Below are 5,599 nucleotides of genomic sequence, written 5' to 3' on the forward strand. Positions count from 1 at the left end.
TCATATTTTATAATAGTTTTGTTAAAAAGCAACGCAGAAATAAAGTTATAGAGGATTATAGATCTATTCGTGACTGGCGTACGTGTATACGCGTACGTGTGCGTTGATCGAACGCATTTATTTAACTTCTCCTCTCGAAGATGAAAAGGTTATTTCGAACGTATTTCAAGCGTTACCAAGAGTATTCTAATTAAAACACTATCATTCGTAAAAATCTCATGATAGTTTGCTAGAACGTTCTTCGTCCTCGTTCAATTTCTGTCAGAGGAAGGATCGAAAAACGAGGCCGTGCTAGATCGTAGGATCCATTCCATCATCAAATGACTTTTCCCTCTCTGTGGGTTTAGAAACGTGCTTCGAAAAACCGGCCGGCTGCTTCTCTCTCTCTCTCTCTTTCTCTCTTTCTCTCTTTCTCTCTCAGCCATTTTCCATTTCCTCTAGGCCGTGTTATCGGTACGTCGCCATCTCTCGAAAATCCACGAGCATCTGCTGCCCTCAGAGAGAAAAAGAAAAAACGAAAAAAAAACGAAGAAAAAAGAAAAAAAAATTACGAGAAAGGAAGGAGGAAGAAAACTGCTGCTTCGTTCTTCTTTTTAACCCTCTGAACTTTTGTTTCGTTCTACTTGATTACGAAAGGATATGTGTGTGCGTCTGTGTGTGTGTGTATGTGTTTTAAAGCGTAGAACGTTAATCTTTCTCCATTCGATGTACATTCGAAAATTATACGTCGATCGTAGTTCGAAGAATTTTCGGTATGGCGTTCCATAGCTGAGAAATTTCGAGCACGACCAGTCTCATACCGTGCATACCGTTAGCTCTCAACAAGAGAGAGAGAGAGAGAGAGAGAGAGAGAGAGAGAGAGAGAGAGAAGGATTGTGATTCCGATCCTTCAGCCATTTCCCAGAGCAGATCCATTATTGATAGTAGAACTTTCTGTTCAATTTGAAATAAAAAATTCTTTATTTTTGTAAGATCGTCAAAGTCTCATTAAATCTGCCGATTGTCTCCCCCGAACTCCACCGCCCTAAATTACGTATCCTTCGTTTCAGAAAAGTTAGAAAGGGAACAAGAGGGTTGTGGGTCTCGTGGTCGAGCGTGAAAACGTGCCATTATCCTTCGGAGAAAAAGAGGGAGATACGTAGACCTTAGCGTATTAAAAATAAATGACGTTTTTCAGGAACGCAATGTCGCTGAAAAGAGAGAGCGAGAGAGAGAGAGAGAGAGAGAGAGAGAAAGAAAAAAAGAGAGAAAGAAAGAAAGAAAGAAAACGAAAGAGTGACTCATTCGTGTAAAGAAAAGAGAAGAGAAGAGCTATCGATGCTCTCGATATACTATTTCCACTATCTCGAAAGTCTACGAGGGGTAGAACTGTTACTACTTGTGTGAGATTAGAAATACCCTCGCACAGCCGGCATGCATTATAGATGCTCGCCTAAAGTTCCGAGATTAGAAAAGCCGATGGGCGTGAGCTCACCACCACCATCACCACCATCACCACCACAACCACCACCAACTACCACTACTACTCTACTACTACTACTACTAGCACCACCATCACTTTGACGAATGTTACACGCTCGCTACGAAATCGCGATAGCTATCGCCCCTCGTATATACCCCCTTCTTGCACATCACCCTTGAGAAAGCAAGAGAGAGAGAGAGAGAGAAAGAGAGAGAACACAACGAATCGTTATGGAATATACAATATTACCGAAGATGCGGTTTCGCTCTAAGCGAAAGTCTCTTCTCCCCTATTAATCATGCAAACGAAATATTCGACGATGCGTGCCAAAACTCCTCGAGGCTTCTTTCTAAATTATTCTTATTCCTTGTCTCTGCCTTTAACTTCACTCTTGAATATTGAATTGCTTCTCGAAAATTGCTATTATATTTGAACTGTACCGTTCTATTAATATATTTAAAATAAATTTTGGAATCATGAAATTACGAATAAGTTATTCATCTGCGATGAATAATGTCGAACTAACTCTACGATTAATTAATGGCACGCTTCCATCGATAATAAATGTACAAGCGTAATCCTAAGCGAAATAATATGCCCGACTGGTTGTTGACCCAAAAAGTAAAGTTACGTTATCGTGGAATTTGATTTACGAAGTAAATTTCGAGAAGTACACTATACTACATCGATAATGGCATTTCTCGTATTTGTATTAAACGAAAAAGTAAGTAAAGAAAAAACTGAAGTACTTACGCGTAGAAACGTTCCGACGAAAAGTAATAAAAATAAAGACGCGCTTTTAGTAGAGTGTACGTTGACGTTTGTTTCTCTTCGTTCTCTTTTTTTTTTCCAACACCCCTTGCTCGTTCCTTTTCTTTTTCTTCCCTTTTTATTTTTTTTTCTTTTGTCACACCGTTGGTTGTTTTAAAGGGACCGACCAACGAATGTCGTTTGCGCCTAGTATTTAAAATTCTGAACGGGCTTTCGCCTTGTGGGTTTATAGGAAATTAGCCAAGCTTAACAGGTGTTCCCTTTCGCAAGGAAAATCGGCAATAGAGGGTGAATAATCAGGAGAGCCTCGAGTTATGTTCTTGAGAGAGCTAATGTTCCGATCGACTCGAACGCCGTGTATTTGCTTCCTGTCGATGGAGAAATTAGCTCGAATTGGCTGAATCGATCGACGAGTAAAGACTCGTTCCTTCTCTCTCTCTCTCTCTCTCTCTCTCTCTCTCGCTCTCTTCCTTTCTCTCTCTCTCTCTCTCTCTCTCTCTCTCTCTCTCTCTCTCTCTTTCCCTCTCAATACACATTCAAAATGAATCGTGTGTAACGTAAGTGAACAAAAATTCATTCATTTCTTTCATAATAATTTTCTCATTATTTTCATTTGTTTGGAAACCATTTTTCTTCGCTTCTTTGCAACTTCTTCTTTTAATTAAATTTTATAAAACGAAAAAGTAAGGAAATCACGTTACTTCGTTCGTCTCGTACGATTATATGTACATATATACGTACATACATACGTAGATATATATATATATACATATTAATGTGTGTACATTATAATGTGTGTGAATATATGTATATATATATATATATATATATATATATATATATATCAATGAGTTAAATGTACGTCATATATTATCATCTTTCCAATAATATTTGCAAATGGTTCTTCTCCCTATACGTAATACATACGTAACCATAACTGTAACGGGCTAATGGACGCTGCTAATTTGAAATTGCAATTCCCGATACGGTACGATAAATCGTGGAACGCGAGATGGACTTATGAAATTGTCCCATTCCATGAGAAAACTCGTGAAACGAAGATAGGAGTGAGGTGGAGCGGAGAGGGAGAGGAAAGGGCGGAAAAAGAGGGGAGTGGAAGGAAAACTTCTTTAACTCGTCTCTCCAATTCCGAGTCAGTCGTATTCCGGAAGTTAGCAAAGAGGAGGGGGTGGTGAAAAGGAGGGCAGGCTATTTAATTAATGCGCAACTACCCTTCTCCCCCTCTCTCTCTCTCTCTCTATCTCTCTCTCTCTCTCTCTCTCTCTATCTATCTATCTATCTATCTATCTATCTATCTCTCATTCTTCTTTCTTCTTTCTTTTCGTAGCAATTAGCTTCGTCGGAAGGAAATAAAATATCCATACCGCAAATAACGATTCGTCGTTGAACTAATGCACGAAGCGTATCCAATAATTACCTAGTTTTCATAATAACAACGTTCTTCCCAACGTAAAATACAAAAGTACAAAAACAAGAAAGCAAAAAGTCTCCTTTTTCTTTCAGCAGTCTCTTTGCTAAACTTTCCAAAGCTTCCGCTTATATTTTCCATCAACAAATCGTTTCAACGAGTTTTAATCAGAAAATATGAATATCCCTTTTCGCATTTCTCCTCGCATACCTTATTCCTTAGATTTTCTCATCGTTCGTTTCGTCTAGTTTCTAGAAGAGACGCGAAGAAATTAACACGCCTCGAATTGCATTCCTGCAACTTGCATCTTTTTCAGTATTGTCCCCTTTATTTTCTTTCTTTTTTTTTTCGACTCTCTATGGTCATATCTCGAAAAAGATTCTACGTGTATATGTGTATAGAGATTTTTTCCCCCTCCCTTATTAAAATTGATATTCTCGCGCCATCCTTGCTTACAATTAGGAACTAACATCATTACGTTGTAGCTTACGTTGGTACATAGGACGGTATTAAAGATTTCTGCTATATTATCATTCTAATATCTCTTGACTCTTAACGGCATTCAATCTATTTTTTATTTTTATTCGATCTTTATACAAGGAATACCATCTCTTTTTCTCTGCTCAAATATTTAATATAAATACGTTTATATACATGTACATATATGTATATGTATATATACATATCTATATTTATATATTTATATATTTATATATTTATATATTTATATATTTATATGTATATACTTATTAATATTTATAAAAAAATTAATTTACATATCGGACTAAATCAACGTTAAAAATTAAAACAAAGTGAGAAAATAATGATAAGCTCGAGTTATAAACTTATTTTGCAAATATCAAGAACCACGCGAACACGGACGGTCACATTCCTCTGGTTCTCTCTTCATTTTTTCTTTTTCCTCTTCCACCTCCTCCTCCTCCTTTTGTTCTTCTTCTTCTGTTTCTCCCATAAGCGTCGTTAGAATTTCAATTAATAACAAGAATATTATTATTGCGAGAAAGAAAAAAAAAAAAGAAAAAAAAATTAACAAGGCGAAATAAAAACAATAGCTTACGTAAATTTTTGCTTTTTTTTTTTTTCTTTTTTTTTACGCGCGCGTGCGCGAAATAGAAATAAACTATAGCACCTCTAAGTGTGTGTGTGTGTGTGTGTGTGTGTATGTATGTATGTGTGTGCGCGTGTCTCTTTGTATATTTCTCTTGAGAATCATCGCAACGATGAAATTCCTCTTAGCGTTCTCATTCTCCAACGATGTGCGTCGTTTGAAACGTTTAGAACGGTATACGATAGAACGCACATACATATGTATACCAATATACGTGCATAAATAACTTATGTACATAAACGTAGGTAGACGAGCACCTTTCGTATTTCCAGTCACCTCTAACAAAAAGCTTTAAGAAAACGCGAGCTTAAATTCCACTTTCATAGGACGACGAATTTTTCTAAGGAAAACGTCCTTGAATGTAGCCTATACGTACAAATATATACCTAAGCGATTTATTTTCGTATATTCAAGTTAATTTACTTTTCTCTTACTTAAGTTCTCTCTCTTTACTTAATCCTTTAGTAAGCAATCTTAAGATCGTTCGTTCGAAATTCGAGGTACATTTGGTGGCATGATCGACGTTTAAACATACTTATACATATATATATAGGTATGTATGTATGTATGTATGTATATATGTGTGTGTGTACACGTACTATACACGTATGTATATACGTACAGTAGGTCGTAGAAATATTAGGACGCTTTTTCTAATCGAATATATTTTTTTCGATTTTTTTCATTTCTGAGTAGATACGTAGAGATTAGGATGCTATATGACATACGTGAAGAATTAAATATTAAAAAAAAAAGTAATTGTTTCTTGTTGCAACAACGATAAAAAAGAAATGAAAAAAAAAAAAAA

The sequence above is a fragment of the Vespula pensylvanica genome, chromosome 5 (genome assembly GCF_014466175.1).
Source record: "Vespula pensylvanica isolate Volc-1 chromosome 5, ASM1446617v1, whole genome shotgun sequence".
NCBI classification, from domain to species: domain Eukaryota; kingdom Metazoa; phylum Arthropoda; class Insecta; order Hymenoptera; family Vespidae; genus Vespula; species Vespula pensylvanica.